The 17674-nt window shown below is 38.0% G+C and overlaps 1 protein-coding gene across 1 annotated transcript in view; it reads right to left on the bottom strand.

The window, feature by feature from the left end:
* LOC144196251 (uncharacterized) overlaps positions 1 to 17674 on the bottom strand; it is a 119364-nt gene that overhangs the window by 65428 nt on the left and 36262 nt on the right. Inside the window, exon 3 of the mRNA XM_077716196.1 lies at positions 12869 to 13027. The gene's annotated coding sequence lies outside the window, so the exon portion shown is untranslated. The remainder of the gene's footprint in view (positions 1 to 12868; positions 13028 to 17674) is intronic.

The raw sequence follows: 17674 nt of genomic DNA, 5'->3' as shown, positions 1-17674 counted from the left end.
TGTCCACCACGGTTAGGGTGAACGCAACATGGCGGCAAGGAAATGCAATTTGAATATTATGCGGGTCGGCTAGCTTACACGATAGCGATGTTGTCACTGAGCTAAATAATGAATTTAGCCACCCGCCAGAGCGCTAACGCGTCCGTTTGCGTTAACCCGCGGCTACGTAACGGCGCTATTTTTCCCAGGCGTGGCGGCGAAAGCGGGACACGGCCAAGCGAAAACGCTCGTCCTAAATTACGTTAGCGGCGTAGCCTCCTGGCGACGCTGGCATCTAACATTGATGCTCCCTTTTTATGCTTTTATCACCTCGTAAGCGAAGACCCGCCCGCCAAAGTAAAAGGCGTTCCCACCTGCCGCCAAAGTAAAACACAGCCTCTTAGCGTGACCGTCGCCGCTCAGCTTTTAGCATTTAGCGTCTGGCGGAATCAGCCGACTGAGAGCAAACAAACGGCATACTTTTGGGTTATTTATGAGTTGAAGAGCAAAAGAAAACAATATTTAACATTAAAATTGATATTGTGGAATGTGTAGCAATAAAAAAAAGTTTTTACAAGATCATTAGCACTGAGAAGAAACTTTAATGTATTGTTAGCACTCTAGTACGGACAAAACTTTATTTATAAAATTGCATTAATACTGATAAAGCTTTATTTATAAAAGTGCAAAGACAAAAACAATATTTAACATTAAAATTGATATTTTGGAACACTCAGCAATAAAAAAAGTTTTTAAAAGATCATTACCAGCGAGAAGAAATGTAATTAATGTATTGTTAGCATTAGCACGGATAAAGCTTTATTTATAAAAGCGCAAAGACAAAAACAATATTTAACATTAAAATTGATATTTTGGAACACTCAGCAATAAAAAAAGTTTTTAAAAGATCATTACCAGCGAGAAGAAATGTAATTAATGTATTGTTAGCATTAGCACGGATAAAGCTTTATTTATAAAAGCGCAGACAAAAACAATATTTAACGTTAAATTTGATATTTTGGAACACGTAGCAACAATAAAAAAGTTTTTAACAAGATCATTAGCACTGAGAAGAAACTTTTATGTATTGTTAGCATTCTAGTACTGATAAAGCTTTATTTATAAAAATGCGAAGACAAAAACGACCGTGTTTTGTGACATTTTCTATGCAATTTAGTTTATTATCTACTTTTTCCCCATGTAAATGTTTACTAAAAGGTCTGTTATGATATCAATGTGGACACTACATGAATTATTTCATAAATTTATCAATATTTTTGTAAACAAATGTGGAAAAACCACGTTCAGAACACCATAAAGCTAAAAGAAAAGTCATTGCAATCACTTTATCCGCCATCACTCGCCCGTGCTAATACGAAGCAACGTGTTAACGTGTTAGCCGAGTAACGCCGTCTTGAGGGAGGCCCTGACGACACGTGCTAATGCTAATCAAGACCTGTTCGCTGCCATGTCGGGGCGGCGTAACAAGGCCGCGCACCCACGCCGGACACGGCGAGTCTACATTAGCGCCCCATGTTCCTCTGCCCGGAACAGCGTTTCTATTACGCGGCGGGAAAGCGGCCCGTCACGTCGCGTTAGCGCGCGGCAAGTCATGCGGACGCGTCGGGAAAGTGGCTGCGGCGTGGCGGGGGACTTTTAAAAGGAAACCGCTGAACTTTACGTTAGCGCTTGCTTCCAAAAAGGACAAAAGGGTGGAGCTAGCAAGCTAGCGCTGTGTTTTTGTTTAGTTTTTTTCTCGCGGAATTGACCCGACGGCGGCGTTGGAGGTCAAAAAGACGAGAGTTGTTTTCCCAGCGTTGCTTGGCCTCCCAAATCTCAGAGCGGAATCGCTTTCTTGACAATAATCGATCAATAATTTAGCGCGTGTGTTTGAACGGGGAAAGGCTTTCGTATCTCTTCCATTAACTCGGATTAAGATTTCATCGTGACGCCAGGGAGAATGCCAGCAATATCCTGACTCGTCGCCATCAAATTTTGATGACCACTTCCCTTCCGCCCCCCCGCCGCCGCTGTACGACATTCCTGCTGGGATGTCGGGGACGGGACGCCGGACATGAACTCCCCCTCCGGTGACGACGCCGCCGCCGCCACCGCCGCCCTCAATATTTTAACGGCGGGTTTGCGAGATGCTGAGATTTGACTTTGCGCTAAACACGCGCTACAAGAGACGGTAACGTGTTTATTTTGGGCGTTAGCTGGCGATGCGGTTAGGCGACCGATCTATTTCGACAGGGAGGGACGGTACTGTGTATCTTGGTGCTATTAATGTAGAACGCTGTCCAATTTGTTTTGAGTCGATTGAAGTTATGAAAAGTAATTAAATTCATCTTTGGTTATGACAAGTCGTATTATTGTTTTTATATTTAATTAAAATGTGCTTTTTAAAGTATTAGTAAATGAAACAAAATGGAGTCTGACTAGATAAAAAAATGTACTTTATTTAAAAATTAGATGGATACATTTTGGAGATTTTAAAATTAAAGTAATACTTATTTTATCTCTGAATAAATGTCATTTAAAAAGTATTTTAAAATCATTTTTTAGGTTTGTTTACAACTAATTAAAATATGATTTGTGAAGTATTAATAAATGAAACAAAACATTCTAAATAAATGACTCAATAAAATTGTACTTTAATTTAAAATTAGATGATTAAAACATGCTAGTTTTAAAAAGAGCAATACTAATTTTAGATGACATATTTCTGAATAAAGTACTTGAACAGTTTTAAATTATAGTATTTTTTTACAGTTAATTAAAAAATGATTTTAAAATGTAGCAATAACAGAAATGGGATTAAACTTTTGAATGACATTTAATTTAATTAAAATAGTATTCAATCCATTTCTTCATAATTTACCTTTATAAGTTTAGTTTTATTTTAACCCTAAAAAAATCCTGAATAATCCACTTAACAGCATCCCATCCACATAGAATAAATCAAACTAGCTTTAGCAAAACGTTCCATTTTGACCACAACAACTATTTGCTTTCCTCCGGTCGAAAAAGTCCATTTTCAAGTATTAAACTCACTTTTGTGACGCTTTAGGTAAAACGGAGCGGCAAAAAAGGGGGGTATATAAAAAAAAATAATGCCTGGCCGCCGTATGAATATTTGATGGAGCAAGTCAGCCGTGAGATTCCGGCGTAAAAGAACGGAATAAGTGCTGGGGAATACACCAAGAAAAGTGACTCCGAGAAAGAGGAAAAGGGGCGTTTAGATGCACACTCGCCTCTATTGTAGCAACCAAAATGAAGCCCCCCCCCATCCAAAGAAACCCCACGTCCCCCCCAGGCGCTCTTCAAGTGACTTCCATTGTGAACGCTCTTTAGCTTGAAAGCTAATGGCTAATGCGGGAGAAGAAAGTGGACATCCTTTAGCTTTTCTTGTTTTTTTGTTGCTTTTTCAGGCCAAAATGTCCGTTCAGGCGGGTGGTAATAATGAGGGGTGGGGGGTGGTAATAAAGTAGAGCGCCCCCCGGAGGCATACGGCTCGTCTGGTCTTTGTGCCGACGTTAAAGAAAAGCGGAACGCCGAGAGCCCGGGGGGGCTGGCTAACACTTGGACGTGATTTTTAGTCTTTATTTTTGTCTTTATGGGAGGATTTATTCTCCCTTGTGGAAGTGGACTCGAGTGGAAATATTGGTCTTGACAGTCCACTCGATCCTCTTTTGCCGTATCGTTTCGTTATGTTTAGGTTTGGTGAGGTCATGTTTAAGTTTTTTGCCGGATGCTATGCTAACTAATGTTTTAGGTTGTGGTCAAGATATAAAAGAGATTCATAATTTTTTTTAAAAAGAAGAAAATGACGTATATTTCGGACTATGAGTTGTGTTAGCCAAAGAACGAACAATGAAGAGGTAAAAATACCGTATTTTCTCGTATATAAGTCGCGTCTGCATATAAGCCGCACCTTTAAAATGGCCTTAAAAATCATTGAATTTTACATTTTTTTCTGGTATATGACGCCCCCTGATTCATTTTTTTCCACCTGCATATTCATGGTTTTAATAGGAAGTACAGATGTTTTATTTTGAAGGAAAATGTTAAGAAAAGTCATCACACGTGGTATTTATCGGATATTGCGTTTTAACATTTTATGCCAAATAGAGATTTTTTTTCAAAATAAATGTAGTTAAGCATTTAATGTGTATGTTTTTTCTCTATTTTGAAATAAATGGCACATTGCCGAGTCTAATTTGTGCGCATATAAGCCACACCCTCGATTCAGTCATTTTTTTTAGCGACAAAAACGGCGTAATATGCGAAAAAATACATAATTTTAAGTAACAATGGTAAAATGAATGACTGGCTAAAAAATAAAAACAATACTACACAAAAATATTACTATGGCTAAAATAAAATAGGGGGTGGGATTCATCCTTAGTATTCTCCTGATGACGGTCGCGAATTGGAGGTAACCTTTGTTAGTTTTCATGCCTGAGTGATGTTTTTGTGTGTCCATCGGGCTGGCACCACAAGTCCACTGTATTTACCAGCGCTTATTAGCAATAATAACAGAGGTTCTCCGGGGGCCGGCGAGCTAAGTGTGCCCCCCGGCAGCGGCCGGACGGGACCCAGAGCCCGCTCGGTCCCTGCCCGAAGAGCGTCCTCTCGAGGCGTGGCTGGCGGCCGACGAATTAAACATCAACGACTTGCCGATTGTGACGGACGGACAGATGCGGCGTGTTCATAAATAACGCAGAGGGAGTCGGCTAATAAACTTTAAAGCCATTGACAGCAAATTGAATATCTTTAAAGTTTTGAACTTTAAGACTACATCAGTTTAAGTCTAATTTATATCATGTTTGTATGTTACTTCTGTCATTTCATAAGTGAGGTCATTTTTATCCAAAATTCACATTGCTCAAAAAATCATGGATCAATTATGATATGCAATTATTATTCATTCATGGTGTATTTAATTCATCTGAAAATAAAAATATTACATGTTGAAGTAATAGTAAAAGATATGTATGTGTATGTATATGTGTGTGTATAAATGTGTATATGTGTGTGTATATGTGTATGTGTATGTGTGTATATCTGTGTATATGTGTATCTGTGTAAATGTGTATCTATGTATATGTGTATATGTGTATCTGTGTATATGTGTATATATGTATATCTGTGTATATGTGTATATTTGTATGCGTGTGTATATCTATGTGTATATGTGTATATGTGTACATGTGTATATCTTTGTATATGTGTATATGTGTATGTAAATATATATACATATATATATATATATATATATATATATATATATACATATATATATATATATATATATATATATATATATATATATATATATATATATATATATATATATATATATATATATATATATATATATATATATATATATATATATATATATATATATAAATATACACATACATATACACGTGTATATGTGTATATCTTTGTATATGTGTATATGTGTATGTAAATATATATACATATATATATATATATATATATATATATATATATATATATATATATATATATATATATATATATATATATATATATATATATATATATATATATATATATATATATATATATATATATATATATATATATATATATATATATATATATATATATATATATATATAGATAGATAGATATATAGATATATAGACATATAGACATATAGACATATATACATATACAAATACAAATACATACACATATACACAGATACATATATACAAATACATACACATATACACATAGATACATATACATATACAAATACATACACATATACACAGATACATATATACATATACAAATACATACACATATACACATAGATACATATATACATAATACATATTTAGTAGTTTGGTAAAGATTGGGGTAGTAAACTATGGAAGATTTGTAGTATTTGGCAGCTCTGACATAAAATAAATTAATGGTTTTGTATACTTTAAATAGTTCTGACTTGTATTTTGTAAAACTTTGGAAATAGTGTGTGAGTGATAGGGAGACTTTACAGGAATATTTGGGGTCACGCCACTACCGGTGGGCGGGAGGTCAGCAGGTCAGCGTCCAGGTCAAACGACGTGACGTGCGGCGGCCCGCCCACGTGATGTCGGCACATGTGCGTAGAGGGCGAGCGTCTCCTGTGGGCTCAGACGGCAGCTCGGCCCCCGGCGGGGGGCTTCACAGGTCACATGATTGCTCATCAATAACTTGTTGTTAATTGTCTGTGCTGTCATTATGCACACGATCAATGGGGAAATTGCTGTGACGGGACCACCACAACAACAATCTATGGAATCATAGGAAATTGAAATCGAGGATTTACAGACGTCCGATCTTTTTTGACCGACCGCGAGGGGCCGAAACAACTTTGGTTGATTAAAAAAATAAACCTGATGACACTTTGCAAATCGTTCCTATTGAAAATAAAATATAACTTGTATAATTAAGTAATACATGTAATTAAAAATAAAAAAATATATACAAAATTGGCATTATATAGTTTTGCAATCATACTATAACCTGCTGCACTATGGAAGGCCCTAGAGAGCCATAACAGCCAAGACAAACAGGCTCAAGGACAGTTTCTACCCAATGGCTGTCACCTTACTGAACAATTTCTGCACCTATGACCTAATCAAGACTACTACAACATATACTAATTGACCAATTATTAACAACACATGTACATTTAATAATAATTATTCATCTATTACTATTTATTGATTATCTATTCATCATTACAAGATACAGTAATCCCTCACCACTTCGCAATTCAACTTTGAGGCTTCACTATATAACGGATATTTTTTCTGGGTATTTTAATTTTTTTTGAAGTTCATAAAAATGCAAAAATCCATGCGGAAACTCATAACCAAAAGATAAAAACTCTTCTTAACTTTGTTTCATTTATTTATTGGTGTTATTTATTATTTATTTATATGTTCATTTATTCTTATTTTTTTATTTATGTATTTGTTTATTTATATCTTCATTTATTTATTAATTTATAGTGATATATTCATTTATTGACGCGTTTTTTTTCAACCATTGTGGCCATTTTTGGTCCATATTAATAGGATATTTGAGAAATTACTGTATTGATAATCTATGTGATGCATTCTGAACAACTTAGCCCTTATTTGTGTCTTATTTACCGATTATTTATATGTCCATTTATTGTTGTTATTAGTGCACTACATAGTTAAAGCTTTAAATCCCATTATACTTAATAAAATCATTCAATTCAATTCATTTAACAATCCTGATTATTAAATCGGTATTCAAAACAAAGTTGGGCTATGCAAAGTACTGCCAAAAAACAACAACAACAAAAGCCAAACAACTTCATCTCACTAAACACTGGACGGCAACATTGCCAAATCTCCATTTTGTTTATTGTCACTTTGACCTCAACGCTGTCATTGCGACTCATCTGTCACTTCCTATCCTAATGAAGGCTAATCCGCTATCGACGCGGCGCAACTGTTGCCCTTTCTAATTAGCGTTGACGCTTCAGACGCGGGGCGAGACAGGAAGCGGCCTTTAATTATCTGGACGCCGGCGGGAGCAGCAGCGACCGGGGGAAATTACAGGCTAATTTTTTCCAAGAGTAATCCACGCATACATTAAAGCGTCAATGACAAACTCATTGAATTGATCGCGGCTATCGATAGCTTGGGCGCTAATCTGACCCGATTCCTTCAGCTGGCGCGCTCCGTGAGAACGGCGACACTTGACGTGCTTAGTTAGCCGGCCCAATTAATAAAAGATACGTTAATATGCGCGGCGGGGACGATTAATAAAAGATATGCTAATAGCCGCGACGTTGTTTGACAAGAAAACGTGTCAGCGATAAGTATGGACACGTTTACAAGTGAGTTGGGAGTTTAATGATAATACAGTGGTTCGGCCATTTTGTTTAAGGACAAATGACTATTTTCTTCATTTGTGATATTTTTTAATGTTTTACAGGCCATTTTCCAACAAAATATTGGAATATCGGAAATCATTTCTAATGATTATGAATGCATTTTGATAAAGATACACTTTTGGAGTTTGAAAGCCGAAAAAAGTTCAGTAAAATGTTTATTCACATCCGTCTTTTGTTTACATTCGAATAGCTGTTGTGCAGAGGTTCATATTTTTCAAGATAGCGCCCCCTAACGGGCTCTGAAAAGTATATTTCATTTCTACAGAACATGGCGCTAACTTCAAAACGTCACTTAGCATTCAGTGCATTTTTGCTATTTTAATTTTCGCAAAAATGAAGTTTTGGCAATCCAAGAGTTAAAGTATAGCTTAGTCAAGTGGAAGAATTAAAATATTTTTTTGTGGATTTTAGTGGGTGGGGCTTGGAGCCAGTTTCATCTTAGTTAAAAAAAAATATATAAAAAAATAACTAATTAACGAATTAGCTGAAATTGCTGGTGTTAGCAAACGATACCGTTTCATTAGCCTTTAGCCAGGCGACCTAATTCAAATAAATTGGATGTTTACATTTAAATAAATGTATTTCCATTTTGAAATGAGTTTCTAAGAGCCTCGTGATTGGACGTCTGTGATGGCCAACGACACTGAAAGAATTGCGCTCCACTGAAAAAGTTCTCACGGAAGGCTTGGCTGTTTTTTGGCCGTCGCCGGGCAAACGTTGCGGAAATGAGCGCCAACGCCACACGCCGGGCTAGTGTGTATGTAGCGGCGGGAGGACGGCGGGAGGACGTCGGGACAACAAAGCTCTCGGAGCGGATTAGCGCAACGCGGCGGATGGCTCTTGTTTGTCGGGGATTTTGCCCGGAAGAATCGGTGTGGCGCCTTTTCCCCAGCGACGCCATTAGAAGGCCGCCGTGGTCTCCCCGGGCTTTGGCCAAATCCAAAGGGCTCCTGCCGGCGTGATTAGATCACACGTTCCCCACGGGGGTTTGGCCGTTTCCCTTTCGCCTTCTCGCGCCGCCAATAAAGACGCCGCAAATATAGTAAAGCCGCTCGAGGACCTTCTGGGGATTCTAACCCGAGCCGAACACTGTACGGTGGTACCTCGATATACGAGTGCCGCGATATACGAGCAATTTGAGATACGAGTAAAATTTGGGCAAATATTTATCTTGAAATACGAGACAAATTTTGATACACGAGCATAAAGCAGAGTTTTTTTCCCCGTTAGTCAGTACGAAACATACAAATACAGTGGTACCTTGACATACGAGTGCCCCAAAATACCAACAATTTGAGATACGAGTAAGCAAAAACAAAAATACAGTGGTGCCTCGACATACGAGTGCCCCAACATACTAGCAATTTGAGATACGAGTAAGCAAAAAAATACAGTAGTACCTCAACATACGAGTGCCCCAAAATACCAACAATTTGAGATATGAGTAAGCAAAAACAAAAATACAGTGGTACCTCGACATACGAGTGCCCCAACATACAAACAATTTGAGATACGAGTAAGCAAAAACAAACAAATACAGTGGTACCTCGACATACGAGTGCCCCAACATACGAACAATTTGACATACGAGTAAAACTTTTGTGCAAATATTTATCTTGAAATACCAGGCAAATTTACAAGCACTGGGCGGAGCATTGAATTTTTTTCAATCTCCTAATATAACTACAAATAAACATAAAACATATTTGATGAGTCATTATATCACCAAAAATTCAAACATGGCCGGTCTGAACACATTCAATGGCTGCCAGTCTTTCTCAGACAAAACGAATAGGACATCTATGGCAGTCAATGGCGGCCCTGTGTGTTAATAGCTCCTGGCATCGGTTCAAATACAGTCTTTGACTCCATTGCCTTTTTTTCCTCCCATCTTGAGAAAAATCCAATTATTAGCAAGCGTCCAATTAGTTCCCCTCACACTCTGCACCTCAAATCCAAGGTTGGATTTTGAGGATTATCCGTTTTTTCCCATGCGTGCCCCCCGGGACCGCCGCGCCGTGGACTTTTTTTTCCCCATCTCGCGGCCATGACGGCGCAATCTGTCCCGACGGGATCGGATGTCAAGTAGAAGCCGTCAATGACAAACGGTGGCTAATCAAGTCGTATTGACGTTACAGAATAGACCGGCGCCGTGTTTGTTAATCAATTAGAGGGAGGGTCGGCATCGGCATTGGCGGCGGACGATTTGACCTTTCAACTCGTGCCGCGGAGGACGAAAACAAGTCGGCGTTCGACCCGAGTCAAGCTGAGCCAGACCAAAGTCAAGTGTGGCGTCATGATCGATTCGTTGACAGCTCAAAAATAATATTAGCTTAGCGTCTGACACGGGTAAAGCCAATGGAAGGTCCCTGTAGAGTGGGAGGAGTTTAAACTACTTCTTGTTAGCTAGTAATGGCTAAGTTATCCCTGTAAAGACATTTGGGTGCATCATTTTGGGAATATTTTGAAGGGAAGGCAAAAGTAAACAACCTTTGTTAGGTTGCATCGGAAAGTTAGGGTGGAGGCGGGGCTAATAGAGCCTAGAAAGGTATGAAAATTTCAAACAAAATTACAATTAAGTTTAGTGTAAGGTTAGGTTAAACTTATTTTTGTGTGTATAAATCGTAATCTAAGTTAATTTAAATTGGTTGATGTTATGTTACGAGCATGTTGCCGTGGAAAAAAGTTTGTTTCTCTCTCTCTCCTCTGTGAAATCTGTATAATTTTAGTACTTTTAAACACATTTCAGTACTACTAAAGACATTTCAGTACTACTAAAGACATTTCAGTACTACTAAAGACATTTCAGTACTACTAAAGACATTTCAGTACTACTAAAGACATTTCAGTACTACTATAGACATTTCAGTACTACTATAGACATTTCAGTACTACTATAGACATTTCAGTACTACTAAAGACATTTTAGTACTATTAAACACATTTTAGTACTATTAAACACATTTTAGAACAATTAAACACATTCTAGTACTATTAAACCACTAGTTTTGTGTTACTCTGTTAATAGATGGCAAATTAGAACAAAATAAAAATATTTTTCCAATCCAATATCCAGTTTTGGGTGTTTTTTCAGAGTTGGAAATAATTAATCAATTTTTAGTTCATTCAGATGGGAAACGTTCATTTGAGTTACGACTAAATCAACATACTCAGTCCCAGGAATGAATTAAGCTCTTATCTCAAGGTACCACTGTATTGAACTTTGCCATATTTCTTATCCACAGCCATATTTATTCAAATTAATCAATTTTTAGTCCATTCGAGTGGGAAACGTTAATTTGAGTTACGAGTAAATCAACATACTCAGTCCCATTAATGAATTAAGCTCTTATCTCGAAGTACCACTGTATTGAACTTTGCTATATTTCTTATCCGCAGCCATATCTGTCCGTTTTAAAAAATGGCCGCCTCCAACAAAATGGCAGACTTTATGGTTTTGAAAGCTCGGCTTGCCGAAACTTTTCAGCCCATCGTCCCATAATAGATATCTAGTTATTAAATTAAAGTGACTTAGGGGGGCCGATATTGGGGAAAACTGCGTGTCCCTAAACGCCACACTTGAGTTTTGCTAATGAGCGATGCCACCAAGGCAAATTTCTTCCGCCTAAAAGCTTCGCCAAGCTGGGTTGCTCCTAATTCGGGTTGACAGTCGGCGGGCGGAACCTGCTCCAATTTCACCGTGGCGGCGTGTGAAGTGTTGCCGCACGCTCGGGCTATTAATACGACGGGATTAGACGTAGTCACATTGCGGCGGCAAAGAGTGCCGTTACCTGATGGATCTCCTTCATTATTGCCTAATTAACCTTCTAATAGCTGTCACTTCTTTCTTTTGAGATCTTTTAATTAGCAGTTATTCCTCACAAACGTTAGCGGGAGATAAAAAAAAAAAAGTGTGGTGTACCAAAGGGGATCGATTTGTAATATAAAGTTTCTGAAAGACAAATTGCTTTTTAAGATGTATTGCTTAATTATTTTTGATTATAGTTTGTTCAAAGTAAATTATAGACAAAATATCATTTATATATATATATTTTTTAGAACAGTATTTTTGGTTTGCTCCCGAAAAATTTTTAGATTTCAAAAACTACAAACTTCATTTCAAAATAAAGTAATTTATATTCTTAACTAAGCAAAAAAAACATTTCTAATATAAATAAAATGTTACAAACAGGGAATAGTTTTGCTGCAAAAGCAAAGTAGTTTTCTATTTTCTATATTTTTTGACAGAGGATAAAGAATATGTGCATCAAAATGTTCCGAACAGGGAAATACTTTAGCGCAAAAGCAAATTACTTATATATTTTCAATATTTTTTGACAGAGGATAAAGATTGTGCATTAAAATGTTACAAACAGAGAAATACTTTACTTTTGCGCTAAAGTACTTCTTTATTTTCTATATTTTTGAAAGAGAATAAAGAATGTGCATCAAACTGTAACGAACTGGAAAATACTTTAGCGCAAAAGCAAAGTACTTTTCTATTTTCTATATTTTTGACAGAGGATAAAGAATATGTGCATCAAAATGTTACCAACAGGAATTAGCGCAAAAGCAAAGTACTTTTCTATTTTCAATATTTTTGACAGAGGATAAAGAATCTGTGCATCATGATACGCAACATTTACCAAGCCAATTAATCTTAAACCCATTTCCAAAAAATCACAAGATCTGTGCCAACCCTCCCAGTCAAATAGATTGTCATCAATGGCGCAGAAAGATAAACATTCCACTGCCAGATCTCCCAGTCGAAATGTCAGCGAGCTGCGATTCAGGCTGTCATTAAAAGTCATAACAAGAAGCTGATTCACAGCCAAGCGACCCGGTTCAAAACAAAACATTTCTGGCCACTCAGCAGAGTTTCAACCAAGACCACCCCCCCCCTCCCCGGACCCCCCATCCAAGACTCACCCGCGTTGAAGCGTTGATAAGTCAATGAGTCACAGGATGAGCCGCTCGTCCAGAGGCTTTCATTTATACAACTGGTGGCACATTTGCTTTTGTTTGGTGGTCATCGTCGTCAGCCTTTGGCCTTCTGCCCACTGATCATCTTTTCATCCTTTTGTAAAACTAGGAAAGAAAAAGTTAGCATTAGCTTGGAAGGCTGCCACCATTTATCGACATCTGATTGTGGGTTCATTTTTTTTTAAGCCCAAAACGTTAATTTACAGGCCAACATTCATGGCATTAGATGTCCAATCCATTTTCACTGGGAGGGTAAAATTAGATAACTTTATTCAGTACATTCATGTACACGCATGTACACGCATGTACACGCATGTACACGCATGTACACGCATGTACACGCATGTACACCCATGTACACCCATGTACACCCATGTACACACATGTACACGCATGTACACACATGTACGCACATGTACACCCATGTACACCCATGTACTCCCATGTACTCCCATGTACTCCCATGTACATAAAATATATATACATAAATACACAGATATCTACATGTATACATACAAATTAACACAACCTTAATTTAAATAGTCAATTCATTGTTTCCTTCAAAATGGTTCTAAGTCTCTTTGTTAGGCCCTTTAATATTTGCCATGTTTTTATTGGACCCAAATGGGGAAAAATAGCCAACTCACATTGAGGGAGCATTTTAAATATTTAGTATTTATAATTATTAGTACACAAAGGGTTTTAAAACTCCAAATAACATTTAAATTAAATCACTTATTCACTTATTGCTGCAGTTCTCAGAACCTATCAACCAGGGTAAACGAGGTAATACTGTACATACATATTTTCCCAAAAATACAATGTGATCAATTCATTTGGTAGCGATAAGTTAGCTTTGTGGCTAGGAAATATTGACAAAACGACAGAACGCTAAGACAGGATCAAAAGAATAGAAAGCCTATGATAGCAAGCTAGCGGCTAGCTCATTCTGGTTGTGATATCATCGTCTATTGGTGGCCATTTTCACTTTTATATAAGGAAAATATGCTCTACCCTTTTTAAAGTCACTCTGCTTTTTACTTTTTAACACTTTTAAAGTCAACATTGTCCTGCGTGTACTTAGCGCCGCTGTTAAAAACTCAAGCGGCACCTCGCCAAATAAGACTGGCCGTGATTTACCGCCGAGCATCTCCCCCGCGTACGAGCGTCGGAGCGTTTAAGTCGCAGACGAGTGAATTTACGTGTTAAGTTGCGGGGCGTTGCGTTCCATTAGCGGGAGGGAGGGAGGGAGGCGCCCGGGGAGGACACATTAACACATGTGCCGCCGCTGTAGTTAAACGTCAGAGCTAGCCATCTTCCATTAGCCGTCTTTGCCTGCTGAGCATGTAAATAAATCATGGCGACAGCCCCCAAAACACGAATCATCTTTTCACAATAATAGAAAATTAATGCCTCTTTGCCGGCCTGAGTAAATTATACCGGAGAGCCTCTCGCGACCCAGGGATGCATTATGGGAGAAAGGCAAGTCGTCCGGAAAATGCGGAAATCTGAATAAAACCTCCCAGGCTTTCAAGCTCTTTACAATCACCTCGCGTGGAAGTCTAATTCAGTTTGGCCGCTTATTAATTCATAAGCCATTAGTAACATATTTCGCCAACAAAAAGCTGCTACACAAAGGAAGGCAAAGAAAGAGCAGGGACGTTTAGTGTACAGACTTGGAAGGGAGATGCAGTCACTAAGCCACTGCTTTAAAAAAGGAAGACTTATTGTATTTTCTTGCATATAAGCCTCATCCACGTATAAGTCGCACCCTTAAAATTGCTTTAAAAGTCATAGAATGCTACAATTTTCCTCGTATAAGCCCCTCATTGTATAAGCTGCACCCTCAAAATAGCTTAAAAAATCATAGAATCTTACAATTTCCCTCGTATAAGCCGCACCCTTAAAATTGCTATAAAAATCATAGAATTTGACAATTTCCCTCGTATAAGCCGCCTTAACATATAAGCTGCACCCTTAAAATTGCTTTACAAGTCATAGAAAGACAATTTCCCTCATATAAGCCGCCTCAACATATAAGCCACACCCTTAATAGCTTTAAAAAAATCATAGAATTTGACAATTTCCCTCGTATAAGCCGCACCCTTAAAATTGCTTTAAAAATCATATAATTTGACTATTTCCCTCATTTAAGCCGCCCCTTGATTCACAATGTTCATGGTTTTAATAGGGAGCACCAATGTGTAACTTTGAAGGGAAAGTTTATAAGAAAAATCATCGCACCAGGTATTTTTGAGATAATATATGAATTGATTGATGGATTGTACATTCTGAAAAGGTGTTGCCTACACATACACAAATTAAAAAGGGAAGTCATGTGAGCAGTACAACCAGTGTGTACGTAGCAGTTTAGCTTGTCATCTCTAGGTAAGATAACGGCACCCCGAGTGAGCAATGGCAGGCAAAAGTGAGTTTTTTCATGTTTTAGACAAGATACATTGTATTTTTTTTTTGTTAAATTTCATTCATAGACGTCAAAATAAATGTTGTTTAGCATTTTATCTGTTTATATTTTCTCTATTTTGACATAAATTACCGTATTGGCCATTTTGTGCATGTCAAGTCCAATTTGTGCGCATATAAGCCGAACTTTCGATTCAGTCATCATTTTTCTTAAGTGACAAATACAGCATGTATACAAATAAATACAGTAGTAGAGTCCCGGTATAGTAGTATCTGTGAGGGTGTATTTTTTGTTTCGTCCAATCCGGGGGGAGGCGCTATTCTATCTAGCCCGAAAAAAGCGCTGAGGCGTAAAATGGTGAAATCTGAATAAAAAGCAGGCAGGCTTTCAAGCGCTTTGCAATCACCTCCCATGAAAGTCTAATTCAGTTTGGCCTCTTATTAATTCATAAGCCATTAGTAACATATTTCTCCAACAAAAAGCCACAACACAAAAGGAGGAGAATAAATAAAAAATAAAATAAAACATTTAAGATAGTGCTGGTGGGGCTTACAGAGAGAGAGAAAAATGCTGCTTGCTGAATGATGCAAACATTGAAACAATTTCACAGAGCATTAGCCTGATGTTACATTTAAACATTCACGTTTATTTATTGCTACGGTGAGTCACCGTAAAAGACTCGTCGGCGCAAATCAGGGCAAACGCGGCCGAGTGAAGCCTTGGAAAGAAATGTAGAGCGTCTCAGTGGAGATGCTTGGGTTAAAGTGGCATTTCAGTCCAAATGGATGGCAATGGTTGTCTAGTGGATTGGAGAACTTTGGATTGGATAACTTTATTGCCGTAAACGGTAGCTAATGGTTTAATACATTCAAATTAAAAGCCTATACTGTCATTATACACAGCTGTGTAGAATAAAATTGGTGGAAAGCACCTAACTGGAGAGCAAAAAGCCACTGTACCCGCACAGGCCGCCATCTTGGATCCAATCACTTGAAAATACCGACGTTTTATGGCTTTAAAGTATTTTCTGGAGGGTGAAACAAATGCTAACGTAACTTTAAAATTCAGGGACATTTTAACCAAGATAGAATTGATTTTTTTTAGGGATTTTGAGTGTTTGTGGTTTTGAAAAGAAATACAAATTTAGTTTTTCCTTTGTCAAAATGAATTGGACGTCAAGTGGCGTTAAGAATGTGCATTTTTTTGTAAAATAAAAATTTGTGATTAGCTAGCAACCAATTATTGGTGTCCTCCACCTGCTGCCCACAGTCGGCTAGGTTAGGCTTCAGCACCCCCCACGATCCTTGTGAGGACAAATGGGACAGAAAACTCAACGAACAAAAGAATAACCTAAAATATTTTGCGCATTCAAAAAATCCAACACATTCAAAATTGCAATTAGAATAAAATCTAAATGTATTCAAAAGCGAAACACAACTAAAACATCACAGCCAGTAAATCATTCACACACCACAAGAGGGAGCCTTTATACAACTAGCTCTACTTATATCATACTTCAACAACCCCCCAAAAAGAATCAATTGTCCTTCCACAAACCAAACAAACCTCCTTTTGAGTTATACATTGACTTTTTAAAGTCCATTCTATTGAGCGCCAATTGTCAATGCTGCTGTCATTTGCTAGCATAAACACTATATATATTGTTTTCACTGTGTATAAATCAATTATTAGCACACGCACACATACACACACTGACACAAGCTACTGTTTACATTTTAAACAGCACCGGGAGCATCATCTGAAAAGCCAATAGGTTGCATCGGTACGAACGGCTGGCTGGCTGGTTGGTGGGGGTCGACATAGACGCAGACTCGGGACAGGAGTCATAAATAAGTCACGGCGCCCCCCGGACCTCCGAGTGAAGGCGGCCCGGGCTCTGACACCGAGCCGTTTCATGTGATAGCGCCCGAATGTCCCGCAGATGCCAACCTCTCGTTTTTTGGCGTGTGTGCGTACACTACCATACGTCCTCCAGAGAGAGACCCCCCCCCCCCCATCCGACATTAACATGGCCCGCGCTCCACCATCTTTGTTTTTATTCCCCCGAGCTGGGCCGGCGAGGTGTTAAGGCTCAAATAAGAATGAAAAAAAAAAAAAACTCCCAGGCGGGATAATTGGGTTTAATTAAGCAATTAAAATGCTGGCCAACAGGATAAAGAGATTGTGGGAATACAAACAAACATATGGTGAGTCCCAATGGAGGTGATCTTGTTTTAGTGGGACTGATGGATGGACTTTTCCGGTTCAAATGGATTGGATGGGTGGATGTTGCTATCTGTGGTAGACATGGGGTTAAGTGGTTTTAT

This window comes from Stigmatopora nigra, chromosome 5, assembly GCF_051989575.1.
Source record: "Stigmatopora nigra isolate UIUO_SnigA chromosome 5, RoL_Snig_1.1, whole genome shotgun sequence".
NCBI lineage: Eukaryota > Metazoa > Chordata > Actinopteri > Syngnathiformes > Syngnathidae > Stigmatopora > Stigmatopora nigra.
This window is presented reverse-complemented; position numbering and strand designations above follow the sequence as displayed.